At 46.8% G+C, this 21,890-nt stretch overlaps 2 long non-coding RNA genes across 2 annotated transcripts in view; one reads left to right on the forward strand and one right to left on the reverse strand.

Moving 5' to 3' along the window:
- The window catches only part of LOC117308700 (uncharacterized), a 70,458-nt gene that overhangs the window by 38,697 nt on the left and 9,871 nt on the right, over positions 1-21,890 (forward strand). The window contains exons 2-3 of the long non-coding RNA XR_004522864.2: positions 664-854; positions 19,876-19,989. This is a non-coding gene — a long non-coding RNA (uncharacterized lncRNA). The remainder of the gene's footprint in view (positions 1-663; positions 855-19,875; positions 19,990-21,890) is intronic.
- LOC117308701 (uncharacterized) lies at positions 16,496-18,717 on the reverse strand. The gene is made up of 2 exons (XR_004522865.1): positions 18,506-18,717; positions 16,496-16,765 (listed from the first exon to the last, which is right to left on the reverse strand). It is a non-coding gene; the product is annotated as an uncharacterized lncRNA (long non-coding RNA).

Genomic DNA, 21,890 nt, shown 5'->3' on the forward strand with positions numbered 1-21,890 from the left:
ACAATATAAAGGGGGAGAGATGGAGACGTATAGGTGTGGAATGTTTGACACTATGGAAAATAAGTTGGTATTATTCGAACCAGGTTGTTATAAATTTAAGATGTTAATTGTAACCCCCCAGGTAACCACCAAGAAAATAACTAAAGAAAAACAAAAACACAAAGAAGACAAGAAGAGGGAATCAAAATGATATACTACAAAATCGAGTCCTAGCAAAACATTCTACACTTTCTGAGTACCTTGCAATGGTTTTTATTTATGGGTTCTTACAACCCAGACTGTGTGAGAGGAATCGGTAACATACTCAACCCTTTGATAGTTTGGAGCACTTAGCTGTGAGGTAGTGTGCTGGGCCAGTTCTACCAGGCCAAGCTAAGACCTTGGGTCAAAGAAGGAGTGTAATAGCGTGGAGAAAACACCAGGCCAGAAGACAGTAGCAGTGGGTCCTAGCTCCCTGGGTTCTTTGCTGCCAGCCAGCCTTGTGACATTAGACAGCTGTCAGCTTTCTTAGCTGTAAAGGGAGGGTGTTGAACTAGATAATTCAAAGGTCTCTCCAGCCCGCCTATGGGCACCAGGGTCTGTGCACAGTCTCCCACTGACAGCGCGTGCCCTCTGAATTGAAGAGCACGGGTATAACAGAGACCTCTTTCTACTCATTTCCAGGACAGATGCTCATTCTGTGAGGCTAAATTTAAGAGGGATGAAAGTGTCATGTGGCTGGAAGGGACCTTGCAAAGTGAGTCAGTGCAAGAACAACGACATCTGCAGCAATACTGATGCCGTCTGTCTGTGCAGAGTTTTGGAATTATCCTCAGAGGCAGCGCGCCCGGCATGACTTTGAGACTGTGAGTCAGGTAAGACAGACATCTGGTTCAGATAAGTGGATATATATATATTTTTAATGTAAATCATTTTTTAAAAAATTTTATTTATTTATTTTTGGCTGTGTTGGGTCTTCATTTCTGTGCGAGGGCTTTCTCTAGTTGCGGCGAGCGGGGGCCATTCTTCATCGCCGTGCACGGGCCTCTCTTGTTGCGGAGCACAAGCTCCAGACGCACAGGCTCAGTAGTGTGGCTCACGGGCCTAGTTGCTCCGCGGCATGTGGAACCTTCCCAGACCAGGGCTCGAACCCATGTCCCCTGCATTGGCAGGCAGATTCTCAACCACTGCGCCACCAGGGAAGCCCCAGATAAGTGGATATTGATTGAGGGTCCTCTGCGTGCCAGGCCATGTGCTCAAAGCTTCACACAGGGCATGAAGAGTGAGTCCTGCCTTTAAGGAGCCCACGTAGAACATCAGGCCCGGTTGAAGAAACCGGCACTTGGAGAGGTCAGGTTTTGTGAATGAAATCACATGAGTTAAAGAGGCATAACTGGGGCAGGGAGACAGAGAAGGGGATCAGGCTGCTGCTGGATCTGCCAGGCACCATTTTCATGATGTTCAGAAGAGGCGGCTGTAGAACTCCTTTTGGATAAACTCTGGGCTGGCGCACCTGACTGCAGGGATTTTGTTCTCATCGGTAGCCTGAACAGCTCACGTCAAAGTTAACACTTCCTTCCTCTTGTTCTATTTAATTGAAAAACACACAGTCCCTGCCCTTTTTCACTTCTGGTCAGTGGCATAAGTTCCTCATTCAGCACTTTGCAGAGCACACAAATACAGCCCCCTCTGGGCAGGACAAGGTGGAGGAGGGAAAAGCAGAACTGCCAACCTGGGCCCCGTGAGATCTCAGGGCCCAAGAACCACACACGTTCTAGAAGCAAGGCTTGCAAAGCTTGTACTTTCTTCATCTGGAGGTGAAGAAACAGGCCTGTTTCTTCTCCTGGGCCATGGTAAACACTTAATTTTTAAAAAAAGTCTTGCTGTCTCTTTAACCATCACATGAACTCTTATCTAACTATTGCAGTGGGCTTTGCATGGACATCTATTTTAACTTGCTACCAATTTTGTCACATTTTTGAAATCATTTTGTGTCCCTTCCTCAAGGACAGAATTGTATGGTCAATAAAGAATTAAGCGTAGGGACTATAGCAGACTGAATTGTGGCCCCCAAAATATCAGGACCTAATCCCTGGAACCTGTAAATGTTACCTTATTTGGAAAAAGAGCCTTTGAAGATGTGACTCAGTTAAAGAACTTGAGATGGGGAGAGTTTCCAGGATTATCCAGTTGGGCCCTCAATGCCATCAAAACTGTACTTAGAGAGGCAGAGGGAGATCGCACACACAGAAGAGGAGAAAGCGACGTGAATATGGAGGCAAAGATTGCAGTGATGCAGCCACAAGCAAAAGAATGCTAGTGGCCCCTAGAAGCTGGAAGAGGCAAGGCAAGGATTCTCCACTGGAGCCTCTGGAGCGCGCATGGCCCCAGGACACCTTGATTTCTGCCCAGTGAGACTGAGGTTGAACTTCTAGTCTCCAGAACTATAGGACAATAAATTTCTGTTGTTTGAAGCCACCAAAATTGTAATTTGTTACAGTAGCCACAGGAAGCTAACACAGAGACCAAAAAAAAGCTTAGGCCTCTGTTGTTAGAGCAGTCTAGCAAAGCGTATAGAATCCCTTCTCAGGAGAATGGATTCAGATCATAAAATAAAACACGTAAGACAGTGCAGAAAGCCAAATATATTGACACACTGTTGTTAGAACATAAGAAAACAACTCTGCACAGCTTTGAGCACAGTAATCAAGATGACACATTTCAAATATAGCCAAGCTAGAGCTGATCTCATTTCTGTAAAACACCACTGTGACGGCCACTGTGGTCCAGCTTGAATCACACACGGCATCATGGACTGGCCTGCAGGGGAGAAAGGTTGAGTTCACGTGTGATCTACTGGGGGGTCGAATACCCACTGCTGTTTTGAAGTGGTGAGGAAAGTAAGGGGTTCCAAGATACCGACAGTAGCTGTAATGTAATCATGGAAGTGTCTGGTGTGCTCTGGTGACTCAGTCCCAGGGATTGCTAGGCACTGTGGTTTGTTGCCTACTTTTGCAATCAGAGGAAATACTGAATTTCAGACGGTGAAGCTCAGGCTCAGAGGGAGAAGCAGCAGGAAGGGCAGCCTGAACAGCCACAGTGAGCGTGGAGTTGGGGCCTGGGGAGGCCAAGGAGGGCCGGCCAGGCCTTTTTAGGGGTGCCAGCCTGTGCAGGAGCTGGACCCCTCACTCGGGCGCCCAGAGAGGCAGCAGGCGTGGCTAATTGGACAAGCTGTCGGGTCGACTATGAAATATGATGGATTAACAGCCGAGGCTGGCGCTGTGACCTGCTTTCAGACACTTATTTAGAAGTTATATTGCTGGATGCTTCCTATAATTTGTGATGATGTTGATTGTGATAAATCGTGGGTTTCTGGCAGACTCCCCCGGCCTGCTCCAATGGCTGAACAGAGAAAATGTGTAATTCTGTGGGAACATTCATGCCACGAATGAAAGCGAGGATCTGCCTGTAACAACAGAATGCTCAGTCAGTGAACAAAGTAATTAAATCGAGCTAATTAAATCACAATAAAAATAATTTTAATTTAATTAATTTCTCTGCACTGATTGAACATTATGTTGCAAGCAGGAGGCTTTCTGAACACTAATAGAATTCAGGGGCTGGGGCACCGAAGTTGTGGTCACTGGTGTGGTATGTGGGTCACTGTTGAGGGAATGAAATTAAACACGTTTAATGAGATGCTGAAATGTTGCCTGAGCCACAAATAGAAAATGCTTTTGGAATTAAGATAATGGGGTCTTTTCCTCTCCCAGTTAGGTTTCTGTACTAACCAGGGCCATACATTTGGTAATCATTTTTAAGGGTCTAGATAAATTAGATGGTGCACAATTTGCTTTACTTGTTGGAGTTGGTGGGAAACCTCAGTAGTGCAGAAGTACCAGGGACACTTACCTGTTGTCACCCCTCTCCCCAAGTCCCTGGTAGCTAAGAAAGGCTCTAGAAACGTTTGAACTGGAATCCTGTGGGGTCCTCAGTCAAGGATTAAACAGGTGGCAATGGGTTTTTAACAGCAGCATGAAAGATTTAGGTGAGGCATATAGAAGGACTTTCTATCTGCCAATAACCAGTTACTTCTTGAAAACCAGAACCACGGATCCCTCCCATCCCTCATCCCCTTATCCCCAGTGCTAAGCAGAGAGAGCCTCAGCCTAGCTGGTACTCCAGTATTTATTATGAAATTAAATTATTGAGTTCTCGAGGAATTTCTTTCCTTAGCACCTGAAAATCAGGATGGATACTCTTCTTCCGGGGTTGCTTAGACATTGTTCAGTTTATGAACAGGAGGATGCCACACAAGGCGACCTCTCAAGGTCACCTCCCCAAGACTGATTTTGTCATGGAAGCAACCCTGGAATTCTGAGTACGTGTTAGCAGGCGCTCAAGTAATTGCCAACTGTGACTTTCCAGGAGTCCTATGCTTTGGATTCCAATATTATTTATCATGCACGTTATTTTAATTAATATTTTGTGTGCGTGCCAGCACTTGAACCAGACCTCATTATGACTCGTCGGGGCACTGCATTGTTTGCTGAGTGGAACTGTTTTCGGGATGCAGCTGGCTTCCCTCCCCAGCAGCCAGGAGGGCAAAAAGGGCAGCAAAAGCCTCTGCTGCCACCACAGTGTGAGCCTGGGTCCTAGATGCTCATCAGCAAGGAGCTCTTTCTCCATCCAAAAGAGGGGGGTGTGGAGATGCCCCTTGGGAGGGCTCTGGGCCCTGAATGAGGTACCAAAGGGGGAAGGATGCGGGAATCAGCGGTGTCTGCATGCTGCAACCAGCCTCGGGAGCGAGGGGTGTTCATGTGCCTTTGAAGAGAGAATTGGCACCTTTTCTGTTGTCTGTTGTTCTGTAATTGTGCAAACAGTGTGAAATCCAGGCTAGCACAACGCCCAAGAGCTCCAGCTGGCCATTCAGCTCAGCTCGAACAATGACGGAAGACCCCCTGCTCCCCCAAACGTCTGCCCGTAGGACGTGTGGGCAGGTGCCCTTCTTCCCGGCAGAGCTGTCCCCGAGATTAGCACCTGACATTTTCCAGGAAATGTTTGTTGTTCCGAAAGGAGAACTTCCAGCTTGACCTGCATCCCTGCCAATCCTTTCCCCATCTCCACTGGTTTCAGTCCCACCTCCATTGTGACCCCTTCCCTTCCCAGCACTTCCTGGGTGCCTCCCTCCCTCCCTCCCTCTCTCCCTCACAGGTGCAAACGGCCATCTTCACCAGCAGGAAGGGACTGATGGTGCAGATGGTGCAGGTGGACTCCTCCCTCTTTCTAGAATATCTTTCCTTTTCTAGTACCTGATCTTAGAAAGATGCTACACACCAACGTGAAGCTTCATGTCCCAGTTTTGCTAATGAGAATTAAAACCCTCAGATTGGCTTTAACCCCTTTCCCTCACTCTCATAGACTCCTAAGATCTAGTTCTATTCATCTCATATGTTATTCTGCTTCAAACAATACTATCTAACCTTCCTTTGAGGTCAAAGAGGTACCCAGCAATTTCCTAAGCTCTTATCCGCACCTTTAGTTCTCACAGAAACTCTCTCACGTAGGTGCTATTTGGATTTCCTTCTTATAGATGGGGAAATGGTAGCTTGTAGAAGTTCAATAACTTACCCCCCATCACATCTAGTAAGTAGCAAAGCTGCTATTGGAATCAAGGTCCTTCTCTTTTCAAAATCCCTCCTCTTAACCGTCAGCTGCCATGGAAATGAATCCACGAGTGAGATATATTGTTTCCCTGTCCTCCTCCTTTCCTGCCCAGCACACAGCTGCTGAGAATACACAAGTCGTTTGTCTGCGCCCAACTCCACGATCTTCCCCCAAATCCTCTTTCCCAGCTCGGAAGGCTCTTTTACTGAACGAAGATCTTGGACCAACTAAGAATGTTAAGACATTTTTTTTTTCTCTTGTAAATTAACTAACACTTGCATCTGTATTGGTCCAAGGATTCTGTCACAGGAAGAAGTCTCTTTAAAGGATTTGACTCTCAGACCCTAAGGTGTCTTGCACGCGGGTCTTGAAAGCCGGCTCAGGTTCTGCACATGCCCGGCGGCCGTGGGGCTCAGCGGGGCTGGACCTGGTTTCCTAGATGACTGTCCCACGCCAGCCGCGGGCCCTGGACCAGCCCGTTCAGCTCCATCTACCCACCTGGAGAGTTCCTCCTTGATATGCCTCTCTTTGATCTCTCTCTCTCTCTTTCCCCCTGTTCGTTTTCTCTCTTTTTCTATCCGAATCGACTTTGTCAACTCTCACTCCCGTTCCTGTGCCAGCCCCTCACTTCCTGTCATCTTGACTGTGCCGTTGGCGCCGTTCTCCGTTGTGGCCTCTGCCTGCTTCGTGATTCTCTGCTGAGAACGAATAATAACAGAAAATCCAAGAAGAGGGAATATTTACCAGTTCTGAAATGGCTTGAATTAATGAAATAATGTTCGGGGCCATTTAGGTTGAACTGGTGTAATTGTAGTTTGCAAAGTAGAAGAGTAGCTCATGCAGGGATAGCATTTTGTGCTATCTTACTTTCAGGTTTTTGTTAATCCAGTAGGTTTGTTGGAATTAGAGGGCTGCTGTGAAAAAAAAAAAAAAAAAAAGAAGAAGAAGCCTAAGCAACCTGCTGGCTTGAGAACAGCCTTGTCAGACTAACAGGTAGCTGCACGTTTAGCCTTTATCCAGCACACAATCAGGGCAATCTCCAGGGCCTGTAGAAAGAGTATTGAACTGTCGACACAGGACATTTTTGTTGAACGTAGTCCTTTTGATTTCATCTTCCCAGGCTAATGTAATAAAAACAGACATTAGGGAATGCATTCATCTCAGTTTGATAGGGACCATCGTGAATCCCCAGCAACGTGTTCAGTCATAAAGGTTATCCAACTGCTGGAAGTGACCGGAAAGATGATTGTAGATCCAGAGGTTGTGAGCACCTCCCCAGATGGGGGCGGGTAACTGTCACTGGAGCAGGCCCATGTGAGACAGAGTAGAGACACGCTCTTGCTACTAGGAGGATATTTAACTTCTCAAACATTTCAAATTTCATCCACGAGCCCATTTTCTCTAATTAGCACAACTTTGAGGGGTTATCTCAAAGGAAGAAGAAAGGAAAACAAAGTGGAAGAATCTTGAACTTGTTTTTGCTGAGCCAATGGTCATTTCTATGGAAACAGAAATGGAGGCAGGAAGCGGCGCTGGTCAGAGGCCTGGTTCCTGTCGGCTTCTCGGACTTTCCATATGCTCAGATTCCATACTCTGACTCTGCAAGTTTCTGACCTCAATGGCGACCAAATGCAAAGCACAGAGCTTCGTGTAACTTGAGAATTTAGGAGTTTTCTCCCAAACAAGAAGCTCACAGAAGTTGGGCTGATTCCGGCATTTGAGAGCATTCAAACTTACTAAACCTAATTTCTTTAACTGATTGTAGCGTTCCAAGTTTGCTGTGACACGGTAAACATTACTCCCAATATTTATTTGTGTGGTTGCTATGGTGATCTTTTCCATGCACTCGCTGAAGGCCACTGAGAAGGACTGCTTATCCTCCATTAATTTTGGTCTGCCTTGAGTTTATAGGTAGCGTGTTGCTGGGTGTTTGAGAACAGGTGAGTAACTGCGGATTGAATTTGAAATGTAGTGTATAAATATAATTCCTCAAACTAAATAAAGCATGACCTGAAATTTCTTTGAGATTGAAGAGGCTTATGTCTCATTGTTCTAATAATCACTGTTGAATTCATTGTATTTTATCCTTTTTGTTTACTTGTGTATTCACTCAGCAAGCTGTCACTGAGTGCTCACTGTGAACTGGGATTCAGGCAGCCGATTCTGGGAGCTTACACACAAAGGACACAGTCCCTGCCCTCAGGCCGGTTACAGTCCAGAAGTGCTTCCAAGACCAGGGGGATGGTTACAATGTAGTACGATAAACACCAAGATAGGGAGATGCTCAGGGTACAGTAGGAGCCAGGAGGAAGCCAGAGATCCAGCCGTGTGTGTACACGCGTGTGCTCATGGTGTTTGGAAATGCATAGTTTAAAAGTAGACTTCCTCCTAAATGGGAAGGAAATCCAAAAAAGAGGGGATATATGTATACGTATAGCTGATTCACTTTGCTGTACAGCAGAAACTAACGCAACATTGTAAAGCAACTACACTCCAATTAAAAAAAAAAAGTAGCCTTCCTGGTGATGATGTCTAAAACAAATATGGAAGGATAATAGGACTTGAGATAATGAAAGGGAAAGGGATTACATTCTAGATAAGAGCAAATGGCATTCCAAGAACTACACGTTACTTTGTTAATGAGTGCTACCCTTACTTAGGGTTGTGCTGATGGATGAGTCTGGAGAAATTGGCAGTGCTATTGTGTTTAATTCCAAGGGGTTTATTTGTTGAAGGAAGGGAGGGAAGGAGGGAGGGAGGGAAGAAGGAAGGAAGGAAAGAAGGAAGGAAGGGAGGAAGGAAGAAATGACAATAGGAGTATTAAAGAATAAAAAAGGACCTAAGCCTCACACTGGTCAGAATGGCCATCATCAAAAAATCTATAAACAGTAAATGCTGGAGAGGGTGTGGAGAAAAGGGAACCCCCTTGCACTGTTGGTGGGAATGTGAATTGATACAGCCACTATGGAGAACAGTATGGAGGGTCCTTAAAAAACTAAACATAGGGCTTCCCTGGTGGCGCAGCGGTTGAGAGTCCGCCTGCCGATGCAGGGGACATGGGTTCATGCCCCGGTCTGGGAAGATCCCACATGTCGCGGAGCGGCTGGGCCCGTGAGCCACGGCCGCTGAGCCTGCGCGTCCGGAGCCTGTGCTCCGCAACGGGAGAGGCCACAGCAGTGAGAGGCCCGCGTACCACACACACACAAAAAAAACTAAAAATAGAACGACCATATGACCCAGCAGTCCCACTACTGGGCATATACCCTGAGAAAACCATAATTCAAAAAAGAGTCATGGGGCTTCCCTGGTGGCGCAGTGGTTGAGAGTCCGCCTGCCGATGCAGGGGACATGGGTTCATGCCCCGGTCTGGGAAGATCCCACACGTCGCGGAGCGGCTGGGCCCGTGAGCCACGGCCGCTGAGCCTGCGCGTCCAGAGCCTGTGCTCCGCAACGGGAGAGGCCACAACAGTGAGAGGCCCGCGTACCACAAAAAAAAAAAAAAAAAAAAAAAAAAAGAGTCATGAACTACAATGCTCACTGCAGCACTATTTACAATAGCCAGGACATGGAAGCAACGTGAGTATCCATTGACAGATGAATGGATAAAGAAGATGTGGCACATATATACAATGGAATATTACTCGGGCATAAAAAGAAACGAAATTGAGTTATTTGTAGTGAAGTGAATGGACCTAGAGTCTGTCGTACAGAGTGAAGTAAGTCAGAAAGAGAAAAACAAATACCATATGCTAACACATATATATGGAATCTAAAAAAAAATAAATGGTACTGATGAACCTAGGGGCAGACCAGGAATAAAGTTGCAGACGTAGAGAATGGACTTGAGGACACGGGGAGGGGGAGGGGTAAGCTGGGACGAAGTGAGAGAGTGGCATGGACATATACACACTACCAAATGTAAAATAGATAGCTAGTGGGAAGCAGCCGCATAGCACAGGGAGATCAGCTCAGTGCTTTGTGACCACCTAGAGGGGTGGGATAGGGAGGGTGGGAGGGAGACGCAAGAGGGAGGGGATATGGGGATATATGTATACACATAGCTGATTCACTTTGTTATAACGCAGAAACTAACACACCATTGTAAAGCAATTATACTCCAATAAAGATGTTTAAAACAAAAAACTAATGTTTATTTTCTGCTTATGCCTGGTGATTTTCGTTGTCTATTATGTCTTTTAATGTTTAACCTCTGAACCGAGTTTCCTCATTTATGAAAAAGAGATGTCCCTCCACCATCGGGAAGTCGTGAGGGTCAGATGAGATGCGGATGTAAGGTGCTGAGCACCGTCCCCGGCACATTACTGCTGCTCAATGAAAGTGGTTATTATGATGATGAGCGTGGAGGATGGGCTGCAAGGTGCGGGATCCGAAACAGTAAAGACGCTGTGAGAAATGATGGCAGCCTGAGATGGGGTGGAGAGACAGCAACTGCTGTGAAAGATACTTGGGGAGGCAGAATCAGCAGGGCTAGTGGCTGATGATGTGCCGTGGTGAGAGAGAGAGGAGAGTCAGCAGCTTCTAGGCTGCTTCTGCCCAGGAGCATGGGGGTCCCTCCACTGAGATGGATACGGAGGGAGCCGCGGGCAGTGTTCATGACGTGAAAGACCATACAATACCCAAACCCAAATGGTCTGTAGAGCTTGTTTTCAAAACTAGACTCAAATCGGGAGCGTGTGAAGCAGTGCGTGTGCTAGCGGGTGGGATGCAAAGACATCTCAGTGGGGGTGGATTTGCAGCAGTTCCTCCCAGATGACCCTCCCGCAGGCCATGTGACCACCTGCACCTCCTACTCAGAGACACTGGGCCTGTGTCTCTCCAGCTCCCTGGCCACCTGTAAGAGACAAGCCTCTCTCTACCTTCTCCCATCAGCCCAGGTTTATCACCTTGTCACGTGATCTGTGATGCTGGTGACCTTTGATCCTCCCTACACACCAGATCCAGCATCATTTCATATAAACCTGTTGCTGGGGAGAAGCAAGTTCGGGGTCCTGCTTCTTTGTGTTCTAGCCAGAGCAATAAGATATATTCCCAATACTAATACCACAATTTAAATTTATTATCTTTGTGCTTTACAGTATCCATAGCAATAAAATCTATTCCCAAGAGTATCATTACAATTTCCAGCTACTTAAGGAATTATTTTTGTCTACATTTTAAAGCCACAGCAATAAAATTTAATACCAACAATAATACTACAACTTTGCATGCCCTTAAAATTTGTCATAAATGATTATTGTGAGGAGATTGTCAGAAAACATGTAAATGTTTCCAGGGGAAGCAGACTTTTCCGTTTGTCTCATGGGGAGACCCAGATTCTTCACAGAGCGTCAAGAAGCATCCTCCTTCCCGATTAGCCAGCAGTCTGGTTGAGCATATCTCCTAAGTTTTTCTTGAATCATCCCACTTCTTTGTCCTCGCACCCCTGGAGCTATGTGCCACCGCTGTCATGTAGGGAACCCTTCTCTCCTGCCTGGGGGACAGCGTGGCCTTTCACTGTCCACTCTCCCACCTCCCATCAGTTCTCCTCACAGCAACTTGGATTACATTTTCCAAACACAAATCTTGCCAGTTTCAAGGAAAATATGGGGGACAGAAAATAAGTTATATGACCGCAAAGAAGCAATCAGACAAATGCAGAATGTGGGGCACTGAGCAGGACAGATGACCTGGTTTCTCTAACAAATCAGTGGCACGCAAGAGAGAGAAGAGGGAAGAGAGGGGATTGTGATGGAATCAAAGAGGTGTAAGAACTGTCAACACAGTGACCAAGTGTTATCTGTGGGCTGAGCGTGACTCCTGATTTCAACAAGCCAAGTGTATACAGACCTTCTGGAGAAAATCAGGGAAATCTGACCACGGCGTGGACATTAGCTGAAGAGCTACTCTTAATTTTGCCTGCACACCCTTCTGTTCGCGAAGCGAAGGCTCTATCGGTTAGAGGTGAATTCTCGGGTATTTACAGAGGAAGTGACATGATGTCTTTGTTTTAAAATACTTCAGCCCTCTCCTTCCCCAGAGTGGATGGGTGGTGTGCATAGATGAGAATCAAGCTCGTCAAAATGTTGGTAACTGTTGAAGCTGGGGCATGGCGGAGTGGGTTCATTATGTATTCTGTCTACCTTTGTGACTCTTGGGAAAGTAGCCTAAGTAAAAGTAAAATTTCAAGTGAATAGGCCAGATGAAGCATTTGTTTTTTTCAATAGTAACTGATTTATTTGACAAAGATACTCTTTCTTCACCTACTTCAATTCAACAGATTTTTTTTAACGAACGCCTACCTCATACAAAATTGAATAAGACTCAGCTTCTGCCTCTCAGTACCATCTGGTCAGAGAGGAGAAACTTACATTTGTGAAAAGATAACTGATACTAATACTAATATTAACACTCGTACTCATACTCATACTAACACTAAGAGCTAAATCGACAATATGCAAAACAGTCAAGAGCTATCACAGAGAAATTCAAGGTACAGAACACAGCGCATGGTATGCTACTTCTTTTTTATTTTTTTATTTTTTTTGCGGTACGCGAGCCTCTCCCTGTTGTGGCCTCTCCCGTTGCGGAGTACAGGCTCCGGACGCGCAGGCCCAGCGGCCATGGCTCACGGGCCCAGCCGCTCCACGGCATGTGGGATCCTCCCGGACCGGGGCACGAACCCGTGTCCCCTGCATCGACAGGCAGACTCTCAACCACTGCGCCACCAGGGAAGCCCTATTTTTTGAATATGTAAGGAGAAAAATAAGAATTGCTAGTTTTATTTGATTATGAGTGAGTATAGAAAAAGTCAGGAAGGACACATAAGAGACTATAAAAAATCGATACCTGTTTAGGAGAGAAGCAAATGAGGGACGAGGGAGGAGCTTTTACTGAACACCTTCTCATGCTTTCTGGTGTTTGAAAACATGTGAAGGTATTATTGCGTATCAAAAATTTTAAATAAAAAGTAAAATAAGCTCTCAGCTCCTCCTCCATATCAGACCAAGTTTTTCCTCTATTAAAAACCCTTTTTTGGGGGGGCTTTCCTGGTGGCGCAGTGTTGAGAGTCCGCCTGCCGATGCAGGGGACGCAGGTTCGTGCCCCGGTCCGGGAAGATCCCACATGCCGCGGAGCGGCTGGGCCCGTGAGCCATGGCCGCTGAGCCTGCGCATCCGGTGCCTGTGCTCCGCAACGGGAGAGGCCACAACAGTGAGAGGCCCGCGTACCACACACAAAAAACAAACAAACAAACAAACAAAAAAAACCCTTTGGGAATTCCCTGGCGGTCCAGTGCTCAGGACTCGGTGCTTTCACTGCCCAGGTCTGGGTTCAATCCCTGACCTGGGAACTAAGATCCTTCAAGCCGCACAGCATGGCCAAAGAAGAAGAAGAAGAAGAAGAAAAAAAGTTAAACAAACAAACAAAGAAAACTTTGTGTGGTCCTGTTATCCTTGGTATATAGTGCATAGTCCTTGTGGTGGCTTCTCAGGATGGGCACAGTGTGGCTTCTGCATCCTCTCACCTCATTCATGCCCGTCACACGATTGTGCAGGCTCCCAGCTCAGCCAAACCTGCTCTGATGCGAAAAGCCAACGAGCTCTTTGTTCTGCCTGGTTCATCCTCGCTCCCGCCTGGCCTCACCAAGCCCTGACCATTCAGGTTTCCCTGAGATGCCACATTCTCGGGCAGCTCATTCGACAACTTGCTTTAGTCCCATATGTCTCTATTTTGGTAAGGAAATGCGTCTAATTTGTAAGTAATTGTCTGCTTTCATCTTTGATACTCACCTGTAAACTCTGCGAGAGCCAACTAGTCTCATTGTCTCCTGTGTTCCATCACCTATTTCCAACCCTCCTGTCTAGTGGGAGTTGAATATAGAATATTTAATTTCAGGGGCCACAGTTGTAGAGAATAAAGACATGGTCAGCTTGCATGTGTATAATGTGTAGCGTGCAAGAGAAGATAGCATTTCTGTGAGAAAGGAAGATGGAGAGAAAGTGCTAGAAGGAGCAGACAAGGAGTGGCATAAAACAGCACCACAAGAAGTGACCCAAAGAATACTTTCTGAAGCAGAGGTCTTCTTTGAATCGATGTAATGGAGGGCACCCGAGAGAGGAAAGCTATGGGGAAAAATGGAAGTCCCGAGCTCATGGGATGCAGTGGGGATCACCTGGTGTGACACACATGGAGCCCTGGGGAGGGACCTGCCCGTGAAGCTGCTCAGGGCTTCACTCCTCCGAGCGGCAGGAGACAGGCCAGCCTCACTGCAGCCCCTCATGGACCTCCACGTCAATGATTTCTCTAGAGCTGCCCAGGGTGGGCAGTTATGGGTTTAATCCCTGGGTTCACTCCGTAGGACGGGACGTTCTTGCCCAGTGCCTCTCCTGTCTTCAGGAGCTGGAAACTGCACTGTCTGTTCAAGGCTCCTGAGTTGAGGACAGAGGATGCCTTTTCATGCCTGCTTTTCCCCCTCACAATTCTGATTCTGAGCAAGTTACTTTCTATCACTGAGCTTTTATATCCTTGCTTCTGTTCTGAGTGTACAGGCTGTTGAGAAGGTGCCCTCATCTGCTCGGGCTGCAGAATACCACAGACTGGGGGCGGAAACAACAGAAACCTGTTCTCTCACAGTTCTGAAGGCTGGAGGTCCGAGATCAAGGTGTCTGCAGGGTTGGTTTCTCCTGAGGCCTCTCTCTCTGGCTTGTGGGTGGCCGTCTTCTCCCTGTGTCTAAACATAGTCGTTCCTTGATCTGTACCCTGATCTCTTCTTCTTATAAGGACACCAGTCAGATTGGATTAGGATCTACAACCTTATTTTACCTTAACTACCTCTTTAATGACCCAGTCTCCAAATAGAGTCCCATTTTGAGGAACTGGGGGTTAGGACTTCAACACATGAATTTTTGGGGGGTGGGGGGCACAGTTCAGCCCATAACAGAAAGCTAAATGAAAAACTGTATATTAAAACTTGGATAAAGCAGGCACTTGATCAGTGCTGGTTCAATTTGTTGACATTTTCAGAATGGCTGTCGTCAAAAAGAACACAAATAACAAATGTTGGCAAGGATGTGGAGTAAAGGGAACCTTGTGCACTGCTGGTGGGACTGTAAATTGGTGCAGCTACTGTGGAAAATAGTATAGAGGTTTCTCAGAAAATGAAAAAACGAAAAATGGAACTACCATATGACCCAGCAATTCCACTCCTGGATATATCTGAAAATAACAAAAACACTAATTTGAAAAGATACATAGACCCCAATGTTCATGACAGCATTATTTACAATTGCCAAGATATGGAAGCAACCTAAGCGTCCATCAACAGATAAATGGATAAAGAAGATGTGGTATTTATATACATATATAATGGAATAGTACTCGGCCATAAAAAAGAACAAAATTTTGCCATCTGCAGCAGCATGGACGGACTTGGAGGGCGTTATGCGAAGTGAAATAAGACAGAGAAAGACAAATACTGTATGATATCACGTATATGTGGAATCTAAAAAATACAACAAACTAGTGAGTGTAACAAAAAAGAAGCAGACTCATAGGTATAGAGAACATACTAGGGGTCACCAGTGGGGAGAGGGAAGGGGGAGGGGCAAGATAGGGGTGGGGATTAAGAGGTGCAAACTATTAGGTATAAAATAAGCTACAAGGATATATTGTACAACACGAGGAATATACCCAATATTTTATAATAACTATGAATGGAGTATAATCTTTAAAAATTGTGAACCACTATATTGGACATCTGTAACATATAATATTGTACAGCAACTATATTTCAATATAAAAAAGAAAAAAATGTGTTGCTGCGTGTTGCTGCCCCGTATTTCGCTGGGATAACCTATGGTCCATGAGCGGGTATTACTGCAGCTCTGACTGGGCTGAACTGGCAATCAGACTTTGTTTCCTTCTGTTTCCCGCCCAGCTCCCTCACATCCCACGCCTGCTGTACCACCACTGGCAAGGGGCAAATGAGGGCAGAGCTGAGAACTTTTTAGCTGCAATGCTGCTGAATCAAAAATGGACTTGGTGAGTCTCCTCTGACCACATATTGTTAGGGGTTTCAGGACATCGTCCAACTGTTGTCTTACTGGTCACATGCCCTGTGTCACTGGAGCACAGGTTCACAATTGTCATCTTAAGAACGAAGGAAAATCTGTCCTGAGCCGATGGGGTTGCTTGCGATATCTTCACAAAATAGCCTTTCGGTGTTTCTTCAATTAACACAAAAGGAAGTAAAGAGCACCAGTAACAACCACTGAAAATATAAAGAAAAAGGGAGAGAGAGCTACTTGGTTCCGAAGATGAGAAAAGTGAAAAGGTCTTTTGAAAATTCTGTCTCTGTCCCCGCCTCTGTCCCAGGTCAGAGCAGCAGCAGCTCTGGCTCTGGGCCTTTCCTCTCGCTTTTCTCTCTTCCTGGTCCCACGTTCCTGCATCCTGCAAATGCCATCACCAGTTATGGATTCCTCTGAGTGGTGCTCTGGTGGTTCTCGGTCACTCAAAATGTCCCTCCGGCCAGGGTTCATGGCTGTGGGCAAGGCCTGCCGGTTGGCACCCCAGCTTCTTCTGAGGAGAAGCAGGCAGAGGCTTTCAAGCCCATGGGCTGTTTGTCTGCAACCTTTGACTCTCGAAGGCCCCTTCGTTCTGCCGTCCTCTGCTCTTCTGTTTAACGGCAATTGTAAGTGTTCAAGGGGCAACCACGGGGGGGAGCGGCCTCAGCTAATGGGGCTAAATGACGAAATAAAGGTAGACATTTTCTCTCTCGTGCACAGCCCTGTCTATTCCAAGAGCATAAATAATGAATTTGAGGGGGAAAAAAATGAAGCATGAAACCTAAATGTAGGTTTGAAGGAAAGAAAATTTTAATTCTAGATTTTGGGGAAACAAAATTTCTGGTTGCAATTTTGAATAGTCTTGATGGATGGAGTTGGCGGACGGTGACCACAGCTGCAGCGCAGAGAGGTCAGATGGCTTGCCAGGAAAGAGTGAAAACTCAGGGAACTGTAATGACGAGAAGCCCTCAAAGAGCTTTCAGGGAGCAGACAGACATGCTGGGAATCCTGGGAGCCACTGCAGTTAACATCTAGAAACAATCGTGGGACATCCTTGCCTGAAATACAAACCGACAGTGCAGTAGTACACTCTCAGTGTCTAGAGCATGGGCTCACAACAAGCAAACAATCTGTGTAGCATATAAATGTATGCAAATATGTATACATTTGATATATTTATATATTTAAATAAATAAATATATATATACACATAGATACATATACAGTGTACGTGTATTAAATCTGTGCTGGTTAGAATAAAATCAGATGGGGAGGAGGGTGGCAGATCCCAAGTTTTTCTAGTCTCCATCCGAGCTGGGAAGGGACCAGGTTCCTGTCGTGCCTTGCCTGGCCCAGCCGCTCTCTTCCTTCTGTGTAAACTGTGCCACGAAGGAAAGGGGAGGCTGTCACCTTACTCAAGCAGCTACCAAGCTCTCTCTTCTTCAGCTGAAAAGAGCCTAAGATTTTTTTCTTTTAAATAGTATAGGATCACTTTAAATAGCCAGGTGGTCATGGTCAAAAGATGTTCTAATATTTATGCAGAGTTCATCGAAAGGAGCTCACAGCACTCTCAGGCTTCTTACCAACCCTCAGGTGTTGCTGGGTGAGTGTGAGTGTGTGTGTGAGTGTGTGTGTGTGTGTGTGTGTGTGTGTGTGTGTGTGTGTGTGTAGGATGGCGGGAAGGTTGGGAAGGCGATGGAAGGAAGGCATGATCTTCTTTTTAAAACAAGCTGATAGGGAATTCCCTGGTGGTCCAGTGGTTAGGACTCGGTGCTTTCATTGCCAAGGGCTCGGGTTCGGTCCCTGATCAGGGAACTAAGATCCCACAAGCCGCGCAGCTTGGCCAAAAACCCAAGCCCAAACCCAAACCAAAAAACAAGCTGAGGCGATGAGCATTTGTGCTTTTGCATCGTTTCCAGTAAGAAAGAATCCATATAGTGCAGGGGTCCCCTACCCCTGGGCCTCGGACCAGTACTAGTGCACGGCTGTTAGGAACGGGCCAGCACAGTGGGAGGTGAGTGGCGGGCTACGAGCGAAGCTTCCTGTGCCGCTCCCCATTGCTCCCCATTGCTCCCCATCGCCTGCACCATTCCCCCGCCCAACCCCGCCGTCTGTTGAAAAATTGCCTTACACAAAACCGGTCCCTGGCGCCAAAACGGTTGGGGACCGCTGATATAGTGGACTCCTAGTTGAGTGCTCTGTCAGGGAGGACAAAAGACAGGAGGGGGAAGGGGGCTGGTCTCTTTTGCTGGCCGTGCTGAGGCCTTAGTTGGCAAGGATTTGAGAGGACAGGCGGAGAGGTGCTGTGTCACGCCGGGAGGGCTGGCTGGCTGGTCCCCACCCACTCCCTACCTGCTCCCCACCCATCCTGGTGTCAACTTCAAGCTGGAACACCCTCAGCCTTGTTCAGTGAGCTTATTTGACTGATTCCGTAGCTGCAGTGTCATACCAGGATACCCAACCAGAGTGCCACGTGATGTGAGAGCTTGCCCTCGTGGCGCTGGCCCCTGGGGTGTAGGACGGGGAGGGGGCGTCACTTCTTCTCTGTGGCTTTTCGGGCCTGCCTGGTCTGGCTGCTGTCACTCTGGGTGGCACAGGAGATGGGTCAAGGGACAAAAAGAACTCCTGCCAGGCTTGAGGTGTCGCAGGAATTCTATGTCCTGTCCCTGCATTTCTGTCTGGGTCTGATCCTGGTCTTGGAGGGGAGTCAGTAAACATGACCCCAGAAGTCTTGGCGTGAAAAGAAAAAACCCACAACAAAGCAGACTTTTTTTTTTTTGGACAGACTTTCCCTTTACCTGAAGTACAGGTTTGTTGACTGTCAGGCAGTGAAGCTCGCACAGGTAGTCAGTCCCTTGTGTGGCCGGAGAATCTGCCATCTGGGTCTTCCTTTCCTGTCAGCCCTCACCCTGGTATCTGTTTGCTCCCAGAGTGTCCTACAAATCACAATAAGCGTGAAAAAAACACAGATGAGCCCCCAAGGTGCTACAGCCTAAGGTGATTTGGGAACACAGGGGACAGTCCTGCCATCCAGCGGCCAGTATCCTGGGGTTTGATGGGTGTTTGTGAGATGGAGGTGACAGGACAGCGGGAGGGTGGAGAGCAGGTGGGGGACAGCCAGTGGCAGCATTTCAGAGCAAGATCCTGCCCTAAAGAGCCTGTAGCCAAGCTTGTAGCTCGTAGCTTGTAGCTTGTGGGCTCTGGGATGAGCCGGGGCCTCTGGTTGACCTGTCCATTTCAGCTCAGTGTGTGAGGCTGTTGGCCGGCAGTTACTGTGCAAGAGGAACCTGGGGCAGAGGACGAAGAGGAGAGGAAGCCACGTGGGTGAAGCCGAGCTAAGCAGAGAACGGATGAGAGGTGGGAGAGGCCCGAAATCAGAAATGAGAGTGCAGGAGAGCGGCAACGAGGAAGTGAGAACGTGGGGTTCTGCAGAGAGGCGTTGTGATTTGGGGGCGGAAGACCTGGGTCTCACCTCTGCCCTTTATGAGCTGGGGAGCCTTAGGAAAGGGATTTACCCTCTCTGAGCCTCCATTTTACCCTCTTGAAAGTAGAGCCGATAACCTCCGTCCTCTCTCCTTCATAAGGATGGTGTGAGAATTAAATGAAAACATGAAGACCTTGTAAGGCAAAACTCACGCTAACACCCTCCTTGGCCAACCATTGGTTGGTTCAACAAATTTGGTTAAAGAAAGAAAGACACAGGGGAGTACAAAACAGAACATAGAGAGAAGCTGATTAATCAAAGGAAGCAGGAGGGAGCCAGGTGGAGAATTAAGAAAGAACCAGATGGTGATGGTGTTGGCAGAGACACCAGACTCACTTGAAGATGCAGAAAGAGTGATGGGGTCCAATGGATGAGCAGCGATACCCGTGCTTAAGAGCTCAGTGTCAGCCCAGTGAGTGAGAGACAGGGCCCGGAGCAGGGGGAGCAGGGGAGAACCCCCACGGTGGAGACGGCGAGAGAAAGTCAAACAACACTTGGTCTTAGGAAGCCTAAAGGCAGAGGCAGGAGGTCGCACACCGATGGGCAGACAGATGAAGTCATCTCGGGTGGGGTACAGTAGACAGTGAGGCAGAATGATGCAGGCTACCTTAGTTGAAATTTAGGGTAGCTGAGATCTTTATCCAAAATGGTAATCTAAGAAAGGGACGTATTTTTTTTTTTCAGGAGAGAAAGCCTTCACTGATTTGCTCTGAATCCAATTATTTGGTCCAAACTGGAAGATGAATCACGTGTAAGAGAGTCCAGAGAAGGAGAGTCCCATGTACAACTCAAGAGGAGGTGGGTCAAGCTTCTGTAATTCAGTGTCATGAGAGGTACAGGAAGAGGCTCTGGAAGGAGGTGACAGCACTGTTTAGCCTTCCAGGAAGGGGGCCAGTGAAACTGGGATGATTGTAGTTGATTTAAGGGGTAAAAGTTGAGAGGCACAGGACAAGCGAGGTTGAAACGGCTTCTCTGAGAGGCCCTTTTATTCCCAGGCAAGACGTTGCCGCTGCTGGGTTCAAGGGGGGTGGGAGGGATGATGGATTGCCAATGAACATATGAAGAATGAGGCAGAGCAGCATGAAACCATTTGTTTGGGCTTTATAGATTTTCTAATAAAAATGTCAAGGTTTTTTCACACCATTTCGAAAATGTCATCAAATGCAAAACAGTTCTCCTTATGCCAATGATAAAGGCTGCATTTCCAATGGTAAATTCCAGCCCGAGATGCAATAACAAAGTTTCTCAGGTTGCCTCCAAGTCAAACCAGGGGTCAGGGTCGGTCCAGGACCCTTCGGGGTGACTCTTCACAGTAACTGACCCCTCCCAATAGAGCCCAGAACTCTCCTGACTGTGAAGTACTGGGGGAGTAAGGCTTAGTTAGCCCAGCGGGAACATCCCTGAGAACAGGGAGCCATGTTTGGAGAGTAAAGTATGTATCTCTGAGCCTCTGACTCAGGCTTTGTCTGCGGTAGCCGTTAGAGAACCTCTCCGTGGATTTTCTTGTCTCTAGACTCTCCTTGCAACCTGCCTCACACACATCCTCAAAGTCCTTCTTCTTATTAATTGTTATTATTTTAATGCATCTTTAATCAGGTAGCAGCCCAGCTCAAAGACCTTCAATGGCTCCTCCTTGCCTTTTTTTGGTCTTCATTTTTCATAACATTTTAACGTAACCCAAGAAATCCAAGATATTATCGTTACAAAGTATGATCCACATCAGAATAAGGAATAAGATGTTTTATATCCTATGTTTGTACTGAGCTTCAAATCCAGTGTGTGTTGCATAGTTACAGCCCGTCTCAATTTTAAAGTTAAATTTTATCAGTTATACTTCATCTTGCGTTTAGCTTTCGTAAGATTACATTTCTAAGAGAAGATTCACAAACCAAGTTGTCCAAACATACCTTAAACATTGCCAATAACTGAATAGAACATCAGGTTTTAGAGTTGACTTTACACTAGTTAAATTTGAATCAAATTTTAAAAATCTCATTCTCATTGCAGAGTACCATCCCACCGTAGGGCTGGACCATTCACTCCCCTTTGTCTTTCATATTAAGTGCAAACTCTTTTGACTGGTATTCTACCCCCTAATTCCTTTACAGCCTTATCTTCTGCAATTCCTGGGCATGGACCTCATACTCCAGCCAAACTCATCCAGCCTCTGTCCCCACCTTTCACATTTCCTGTTCTCCACTGCAGGGCCTTTGTCACCCCCTTCATCCAGGGCATTTTCCCTTCACACCGTCTTTGCCTATTAAGATCCTGTTGTTCCTTCTGGATTTATTTCAGAAGTCACTTCTTCCATGAAGTCTTCCCTGATTTTCTGAACTGTGATTCTGTCAACGGTTATCTCTCCTTCCTTTTTATCCTTCAAAGCACGTCGGTGCCTCCAATGAATCCCCTTTGACCTGTGTTCTAGTCTAATCCGAGATGCTCATCTCCTTGAAATTGAAGTAGAAGCGGCCTCACACACTTTCCAGCCCCCTACACGCCATCAGCTGCACTAAAGCTTTCTCAGGTTGCCTCCTTGTGGGCCACCAGGATTAGGGAAGAGTGAAAGCTTTCCATTTAGAGTCAGTTTTCTTTTGGGGTTCATCTCTGTTAAGTTGACTGGCTAAAAGGACCATACGTGGAAAAAAGAAAAGAAACGCAGGGAGAGCAGCTGGGTTTTGACCTTGGTCTGGTCTAGCACA

This window comes from Tursiops truncatus, chromosome 17 (genome assembly GCF_011762595.2).
Source record: "Tursiops truncatus isolate mTurTru1 chromosome 17, mTurTru1.mat.Y, whole genome shotgun sequence".
NCBI classification, from domain to species: Eukaryota; Metazoa; Chordata; class Mammalia; order Artiodactyla; family Delphinidae; genus Tursiops; species Tursiops truncatus.